General features: G+C 43.5%; 1 long non-coding RNA gene across 1 annotated transcript in view; it reads left to right on the plus strand.

Moving 5' to 3' along the window:
• LOC310859408 overlaps window positions 1–10,000 on the plus strand; it is a 36,570-nt gene that overhangs the window by 7,935 nt on the left and 18,635 nt on the right. The window contains exon 3 of the long non-coding RNA XR_014569302.1: window positions 4,991–5,134. This is a non-coding gene — a long non-coding RNA (uncharacterized lncRNA). The remainder of the gene's footprint in view (window positions 1–4,990; window positions 5,135–10,000) is intronic.

Below are 10,000 nucleotides of genomic sequence, written 5' to 3' on the forward strand. Positions count from 1 at the left end.
AGACCAGGTATCGCTGTAGATTACCACCTCACCAAGGTATACGGCACATCCCTCCAAACCAGCCACCACCAAATTCATGAGGCGCTGAAAAGTTGCGGGCGCATTTCGCAGACCAAAAGGCATAACAGTGTACTTGTATAAACCAGATGGTGTAATGAAAGCGCAAACTTCCTGTGCTCGCTTCGACAGAGGGACCTGCCAATATCCTTGTAAAAGGTCAAATGTACTAACATACTTAGCTGATCCCACTTCATCTATACAGTCTTCCATTCGTGGAAGGGGAAAAGCATCTGGCTTAGTTACATTATTGACCTTTCGATAGTCTGTACACACTCTGTAGGTCTTGTCAGGCTTACCGACCAGTAGGCAAGGTGATGCCCAGCTTGAGCTGCATGGTTCAGCAAAATGGTTCTCCAGCATGTACTCCACCTCTTTGTTCAAATATTTACGTTTCTCAGGAGACACCCTATACAAACGCTGCCTTATAGGTACTGCTGTTTCATCCACCTCCACATCATGTTCAATTAAATGGGTACGAGTGGGCACATCGTGCAACAAAGCAGGATATCCGTTAATAAGAGTCACCAACTCAGAGCGTTCATCATCATTCAAATAGGCCAGATTAGAATCAAGTTTACTCAAGGATTCTGTGTTGTTCAACCGACCCTGCAAAATGACCGCCGGGGTCTCACCCTCCTCTGGAGTAGCCAACACAGGTGAAGACCCATCTACCCTGGTTGTACAAAGACAGGAATTAACACTTTCCCCATTTCCTGCTTTACCATCAGACTCCTTTGAGTAATAGGCTTTTAGCAGATTGACATGACACATTTTCGTCTTCTTTCTACTCTCTGGAGTAGCTATTATGTAGTTCTGCTCTGTCACCTGTCTCACAACCGTGTAAGGCCCACTGAATTTGGCCTGGAAAGGAGAAGTTATTATAGGCTTAATGAGCAAAACTTGATCTCCAGCTTTAAACTGCCTAGGCTCTGCACGTCTGTCATGAAGAGATTTCATTTTTTTCTGTGACAAGCTAGCATCATTTTTCTGTTCTACAGCCAAATCCATATGTGACATAGATTTAAACTGCTCAGGCAACGTCAAATCAACCAGACCAGACCTCTCGCCCTGATCAACACTCTGGTTCTCATGTGAGGCGGCCATGGCACGTGTAACAGCACAAGCTGGATACACCACTGTACCATCAGATACACTGTCCTGCTGAACATCTCCAGGCCACTTCCTGGTAATTACATTTGGTACCTGATCAGACCAAATTCGTTCCCCACAAAGGTCATTACCCAGGATGATGTCCACCCCTGCAACCGGCAACTCCGGTCTCACCCCCATGTGAACCTCTCCATTTACCAACTCTGAAGTGAGGGACATCTTATGGATTGGCACAGAAAACACAAACATGCCCATTCCCTGAACCAAAATGTTCTCCCCTGTATCAGTCTCAGTTGTAAACTGCAACACTGACTCTCGTACAAAGGAATCTAGTGATCCACAGTCTCGTAGCACCTTCACTGGTATTTGTTTGTCACTTCCCATCACAGACACAAAACCATTAGAAATGAATGGCAAGTATGCATCAGCCGTTTTTGGCTTCCATAGCACACTCTGCTGTCCTAAAGGCAAAGCCACTGGGCTGAGTGAGTTGGCCAGTGCCACTGGTTTAACCTGTGAGCTGTTGTACTTGTCCTTAGATTTGAGGACCGGACACTCATTTTTCCAGTGTCCTGCAGATTTACAATAATGACATACACCCACTGATTTGTCATGTGTCCCTGGTGTCACCCTGCTGTCGGCCGTATTTCTGTAAACCTCTGGAGCATCCTTTACACGAGGAAACACATTCTCACTAGCATGATCACTGTAACTATTCTTGTGAATTAACACGTACTCATCTGCCAAAACTGCTGCCTCAGTAGCCGTTTTTACTTTGTGCTCAGTGATGTATGTAGCAATATTACACGACAGAGTGTTCTTAAACTGCTCCAAGACCATGAGATTAAACAATTGTTCAAAATTCTCAACTTCAGATGATGAACACCAGCGTGAAAACTGTGTACTCAAATCTCTGACAAACTCCACATGTGACTCTTTGTCACGTTTTCGCCAGCCACGAGCCCTCTGCCTGTAAGCCTCTGGCACCATCTCGTATATTTTTAACACTGCCTCTTTAACTTTTGCATAACTCCTAGAGTCCATAGACGTTAACGCAGCAAATGCCTCTTGTGCTTTCCCTGTGAGTACCGACTGCACCATTATAGCGCAATTTGTGTCTGTCCAACCTTGTGCCTCTGCAATTCTGTCAAATAAGATAAAAAATGTGTCAGGATCCTTTTCATTGAACCTGGGAAGGAGCCTCAGGCTACTGCCAATGTCCATAGCTTTGACACCTCCTCCCCTTTCAGTATTACCATTATTCAATGCATCTGCTGATAACTTTCCCTGTTCAACCAACTCTAGCTTTTTGCATTCCAAATCTAATTTGGCCAATTCAGTTCGTTGTTTCATTTTTTCCACTTCCAAGGAATGTTGTTGTTTTAACATCAAAAGTTCTTTCCTCCATTTGAACTCAACCTCTGAACTGACCTCATCCTCCTTGTCTTCAACAGGCTGCAAAATGCCCTTGTCTACCAGACCACTGATTAAACTGGCCTTCATTGCTGCCTTGAGCTTTTCTGTCACTGTGATGTCATAATGTTTAGCAATTACCAATAGCTGATCCTTCGCACAAATATCGAGTAACCCCACTGACGGGGACTTAATAAACTTATCTGTAGCTGAACTCATTTTTGTATGCAAATTTAAATAAACTTTAACAAAACCAAGTGTTGGGGCTGTGCATTGCAAAGTGCAGTACAGTAACCTTAATCAAAATGGAACAAACCCCCCCCTAACTTCCCTATTATTCCTAACTAACTTACCTATCTTTACCTACCGTCGGCACCCGGGCATGAGGATTTCTCCCCTCCAGCCACCTAGTGTGACCCCCAAGATCCGCCGCTAACCAAAACTCCACTAAGAGTAAATCAAAGAAAGGAACAAACAACTGACACCCTAACAGTGCCGGTCGCTAAGGGACTTGTTCCAACTAAAACACATTTAACTAACACTTGCAAACACATCCCAACACTTACCTTTGTTGTAACTCTGTAAACTGGGGCCAAATGCTTTCTCTGTCCGGCTCCTAACCAAAAACAAACAAGCAACTCAAGTGTGAAACTCCCAACCAAGACAAACGGGAAAAAACAAAAATGATATATTATATATATTTTTTTTTGATTTTTTTTTTTTTTAACCAAACAATCTGATCAATTAATTAATTATGTACGGACGAGCCCCCATTTTGTCATGCACTAGGGGATGCATGGCAAAAACAGGGAGTCCACACAAGAGTATAACGTTTTGTAATTATATTTATTATATTAAAGTAAATAAAGCATAGCAAAATAGTGAAGTGTGGGATGTGAGGATATCAGTCATCAGTAATGTGTGCAGTGTGTGGATGTATGGAGAGTGGTGTGTGCGTGTTGTATTAGCTGGTGCAAAACATAACTCAACAAAAGGGTGGTTAGGCCCTTGAGCCAGGTGGCAGTCCTGCTTGCAGGGAGGACAGAGAGAAGAGTGAGCTGCAGCCAGGAGAGCTCTCTATATAGTCCCCTAAGCCACACCCACCTCAGGTGAGCACAATTGGGCTGATGGCCTGCTCCACTCTGCCATCACAGAGGCTTCCCTCTAGCTTACAGTGAGGCAGAGGGGGCAGGGCCGTCACAATAGGCAACACATGCACGCGCACACACACACACGCACACACACACACACACACACACACACACACACACACACACACACACACACACACACACACACAGGGATTGCAACAAACAAAGACAAACACACTCTGCGCTCTGTGAGGGAGACAAAGGTGTGCTTTGTCCGTCCAAGAGAGTCAGTGTGATTCTCAGATATCAAAGCATCACGAGGGCAACGCACCACAACAGGATGTGGGCTAAAGTGACAGACAGGAGACAGAGAGAGAGAGAGAGAGAGAGAGATAGCAGCATATCTATCTTTCTCTATCTTACGTACTATTGTTCCCTATGTCTATGATGCATACATTTAATTGTTTCTTAATTAATTTCTTCCTTTCCATCGCTCCGTTGCTTGCTGGGGCGTCATATGGGGTTCCAGGGGATGGCCACATCAAAATGCAGGTCTTTTATTCATATTTCCTCCACCTTTGGATGTGTTTTTGTACATGAATTAGATTTTAGATGGACTCTTATAGACACTTGTTTTATTTCTGCGACCCACACATTCAGTAATCACTTTTGAAAACTGGCCTCTATATTTTGGTCATGTAAGGCTTACTGTAAATGGTCATTTTTTGCCACCCTCCATTGCTTATAGTTATTGTCTCCCCCTTTCTCCTCTCTGTATTCAGTCTGCTTTAGCATTTGCTCCAGTCCATTAATATTTCATGTTGTTCCAATACCTGCCTATCAATAACCCAGACAAGACAGACCTCAGGTCCAATCCATCATACTCACAACTGACTGGCCTATTCTCTCTCTCTCTCTGTGTGCGTGTGCGTGTGCGTGTGCGTGTGCGTGTGCGTGTGCGTGTGCGTGTGCGTGTGCGTGTGCGTGTGCGTGTGTGTGTGTGTGTGTGTGTGTGTGTGTGTGTGTGTGTGTGCGTGTGCGTGTGTGCGCGCGATAGCTCATTTGTTTCTGCTGACTAGACCAGTCAGTGGATTGTACTGAAAGGCCTGTCTGCTTGTCCCAACAGCCGAAGGGTCGAAACAAGCCATTTATCATCCCCCCTCCCCCCCTCTCTCTGTCTATCTGACACACACACACACACACACACACACACACACACACACACACACACACACACTCTGACTTGCCAGCATTTCTGTAAAATCAATCCTGGTTGGTCTGATGATTTCATAATAGGGTAAAATACTCTTCTGTAGTTTCAGGGCGGCAGTGGCCCAGGAGGTAGAGTGTCCGTCTTGGAATCTGAACGTTCCAGGTTCAATCGCCGACTCCTCCTGACTAGGTGTAGAAGTGCCCTTGAGCAAGACACTGCTGAACTCCTAACGGCTCCCGATGAGCAGGTTGGTGCCTTGCATGGTTTAACCTGCTATCAGTGTTTGAATTTGTGTGAATGGGTGAAGTACATTGTAAAGTGCTTTGAAGGGTCGGAAAGACTAGAAATACACTATATAAATGTAGTCCATCATATTATCACAGTGCCTGGAAGCAATAGAGATGGAAATAGCTAATTATACACTGACTTAAAAATAAATGTCTAGCCTTGTTAAAAAGCATCTTAGAGGCTAGAATCACTAACTTACATTTATGACGAAAGCCATTTGCAATCTGATGACACCCCAAACAAAGTTTGACATAAAACTCAATTTTACTCTAGATTTGTTTTGCTACCCTGTTTTTCTGTCTTTTCAGTTAGGTCCTGATTTTAAGGCAACAAATAAGAGATAAAAGGGGTTAAAACCCATTTTCTGTTTATCGATTGCCTTGCAGAGGGTAGCGACGAGCACCATATAACTTTATCAATAGGAAAACAAGAAATGATAACATAGTCACATTTGTCAGGTGAAACAAGCGCTGTCTTTGTTGTGCATCTATATCTCTGGCGCTATAATAGGCCAATGTGAAATGGGTGCCATTTCTTCCTACGCCTTGGATGGCAATTGGATGATTTGAGGAATTTTGTTCCAAAAATGTGTTTTGCAAATATTCACCTGTTGGTGGCGCTATGACAGGCCAATGTGAAAATATATTCCTCAGCCTAATAGGAAAGTCTGTGAAAGATTTCACGTAAATTGCACGCTGCGTTCATGATTTGAGGCTTTTTGAGCCTAATCTACTGTATATCTAACTGTTGTAGAGCTTTGAAAATATACTGTATATTTGTCAGAACGCAAATGAATAATCATCAGTTTGTGGGTTTTTAGTTACAAAATGTTTTTGAATTCTTCTAGACTGCAGCAACGGCTCAATCTGGTATTGACGCAGATGTATCATGTGATACTTGATGATATGATGGCCACCACATGAAGGCAATAGAAACTTTAATTCACAATACTGTGTAAATTAAGCAGGCCCAGTCATTTACAAATACTGGCACTTTGGTGACAAACAATACAGTGAAAAAGAAAACCGACAAGTTGTGGGGGAAACATATAGTTTACCAGGTTAAACGTTGCCACTGGATTTTTTAAGACCCACATATACGTACGAACAGTTTACATTGATCTTTGTCAAACACACAAATATTGCAACATATCTCTCTTCAAATAGCCATAGTCAGCTGTGCCATTGGTGGCAAAAGGTACAATTTACTCAACAGCAATGAAAGCATATTGTTCCATCTCACTTTGCACTGGCAAGTATGCCACCCCACAGAGAAAGTTTTAAGACTTGCACACCACAGCCACATCCTGAGTGTTTCCATTTTTACACTACCAGAATTTAATTAACACTCAGGATTCCGCTGTGTGTTGCCAATTAGAGGTGATAGTCACTGTCTGTAGATCAGCCAGCTCTTTGGGAGATGTATGGCAGAGACCTTCAAAGAGGAACACTCAGAGTTCACAAAGATAAGAGGCTGCATCAGACTGCAGCACAAAGAGCATCAGCGCTGATACCTTCCGTGGAGCCCACATTCTCACAACACATGTACACCTATACGCACACACACACACACACACACACACACACTGACACACACTGGGGGGACAACATGGCTCCAACAATGGCATCCTTCATCCTAGGTGTGTGAATGTGAGTGAGAGGCCAGCTGGCAGGTAGACAGCAGGTCCTGGTGGGCCCCAATGCAGAGAGAAGGGGGAGGGGAGCAGATATCGGGTTTGCCTGAGGTTAGAGGCCCCTCACACGGACATCCCATTCACACAATACCCAAGCCTGGACAAAAGCTGGGGGTCTGCATTGGTCTTGTCTCAGACCACCACAGTCAGGGTAGGTAAGACTAGAAGGCCATAATGCCTCTGAGATGAAGCGGAGATGAGTGGAAGATTACAACGTGGGAAAATGAAGGATTTAAAGGACTATAGCGGCATCACTGCATATTATAGTGATAAAGTTCAAATGGTATACTATTCAAAGATAGCCGATCTACAAGGTGATGTCGCTCCGCTACGGATATGTGAGCTTGTAGATTAGTTATTTTCAAAATGGTTTATAATTATGTACAAAATGTGGCTGAACATTTTTGGTGGGGCTGATTTACAACACGATTTATTTAATCAGTCAAGAATTACAGAATAATGTGCTTCAAGTGCTTGTATACGTGCTTTGTTTATAAAGTGTGTGTGTGTGTGTGTGTGTGTGTGTGTGTGTGTGTGTGTGTGTGTGTGTGTGTGTGTGTGTGTGTGTGTGTGTGTGTGTGTGTGTGTGTGCGCGTGTGCGTGTGCGTGTGTGTGTGCGCGCATTTGTGGGCGCGTGCGTGCGTGTGTGTGTGAGTGCGTGCATGAAAATGATCCAAATGAAACAAGCCAGGACTTTCCTATGCAACAATAGCAAAGATGGTTCTGAAAGAAACACCATGTTCTGTACATTCTAATCTAATGTAAACCCATACTGCACCTACTGCACTGCAACAGAACACATGCAGGAGGGTGGAATCTAAACAATAATTACCATACCTTGCTGACACTGACTGACAGATATGCGTGCATGTGCGTGTGTGTGTGTGTGTGTGTGTGTGTGTGTGTGTGTGTGTGTGTGTGTGTGTGTGTGTGTGTGTGTGTGTGTGTGTGTGTGTGTGTGTGTGTGTGTGTGTGTGTGTGTGTGTGTGTGTGTGTGTGTGTGTGTGTGTGCCTGCCTGCGTGTCACATGCATTCATGCTTGCATGTGTGCATAGTAGTTCCAGAGTCACATTATATTTGCAAATAATGATCACTATTTAGTTTAGGTGCCATATATGGGTGGTCTATACTACATGATATATGGGTGGTGTATATACTATATCATATTTATATGATGTATGGGTGGTCTATACTACATGATATATGGGTGGTGTATATATATCATATTTATATGATGTATGGGTGGTCTATACTACATGATATATGGGTGGTGTATATATATCATATTTATATGATGTATGGGTGGTCTATACTACATGATATATGGGTGGTGTGGTGTATACTACTGTACATGCAGCAACTGTATATGAACCAGGTTTTTGTATTATTGGGCAACTATCTTGACTGTGTGACTTTGTGACGATTCACTCAACTCACGATACGATTCGTATCAAGATATGAGGTATTGCCTTCCTTGATGAGCATCAACGACCATCATCACCTGGGCACAGACACACACAGCTCCCCTCTACAGTGCTCTACTACTGAAAGTGACTCTCATTTCTCTCCAAAAGCACTTGAATTTGATGGAATATGACTAAAGCTCACATTTCACATCACACACTAGCCCCCGCCCTTTTTTGTTTGTTTTTTAATCAATTTTTTTATTTCAATGAATTGATTCATATCGTCGGGATTAATATCGATATATCAATATACGATATATTGTTACATGCCTAGTCATTATGATGTCATTATGATGTGTCATGTATGATGTGTCATTATGATGTGTCATGTATGATGTGTCATGAATGATGTGTCATGAATCATACATGACACATCATAATGACACATCATGACTCATGATGTGTCATGTATGATGTGTCATATGATGTGTGTGCTATGGGATTTAGGGCTCTTTTTTCGTTCAAAGACCCTAAATCCACTATTTGGGGATTTAGCATTGTGGAAGGGGTGTTCCCCCATTAAAGTTGGTATTTTACCTGTCTAAATCCCAAAACACCTCCGTTACCCTTACATTATGCAGCATAGGTGTGGTTTGGGCATTACAATAACTAAACCAATCACCGTGCCAGATTCCATTGCCTTTAAGAGATCCCTTATCCGTTGGCCGTTATGCCCAGGCAGTGCTATTTTGCTTCATAGCCTTACAGTCTAATAGCTCATGGAAGAGTGATGTGTTGCTGCCTTTGAAGTCTCACTTGTCTCACTTGTACTTCTTTGACTAGACAATTATATAAACACAATGAACACAAGGAAGTGGCAGGCACTCACTTTTCGAAAAATTACAAAGAGATGCGTAGGAGAATAAGGAGAGATGGCGCAGCCGGACTCCGCGGACATCTCCATTGCAGGCGCGCAGTGCGCACTGCTATACCAAACTAATTTGGCATTACGGCTTTACGGGTGCTTTTAAACTCCACTATGCACCTTCCCAAATGTGTGTGACCAAAATAGCAATTTAGGGGAAAGCGTGCCAACATGCCCATGACCACACCTCTAGGCGCAAATACCGGTGTAGGCATAATAGATAGCGCTGGACCAATATACCATTAAGGGACAGAGCAAGCTCCTATACTCGTCATTTTCGGACAGCAGCTGACTTGCGGGCCACGTCGTGGGTAACGCGTGGGTAATGCATGGGAGACAAATAATTTATTGGCAAAATGTTTTAACCACTAAGAAGTCATTTCCATGCATCACAACACGTTTGAGCTTGAATTACCGCTATGTTCAAAACACAGTTTTTTGCCCAAAATAGTAACACCAGTGGTTAAATATTTAGAACTTGGAATCCTATACTATCCTTCCTTTTGACTGTATTTATCTCCTCAGGCACATGGGCATTTACCACTCGTGCGAGCGTGCGAGCGTGCGTGCGTGCGTGCGTGCGTGCGTGCGTGTGTGCATGCATGAGTATGTCTTGCAGCATCATGAGGACCACACAGGACCAAATGTCCTCACATGTATAGAAAGTTGAAAGTGAGTGTTTTGACAATTGTGTCTTCTGGTGGCACTATGTTGGGGTCAGGTGGCAGGCCTCAAGTTCAGGGTGTGTGTGCATGTACACAGCAGTGACAGTTACTGGGGTCTGCCTGGTGAGTTGGATGG

Source organism: Protomyctophum parallelum, assembly GCF_964188405.1.
Source record: "Protomyctophum parallelum genome assembly, chromosome: 5".
Lineage (NCBI taxonomy): Eukaryota > Metazoa > Chordata > Actinopteri > Myctophiformes > Myctophidae > Protomyctophum > Protomyctophum parallelum.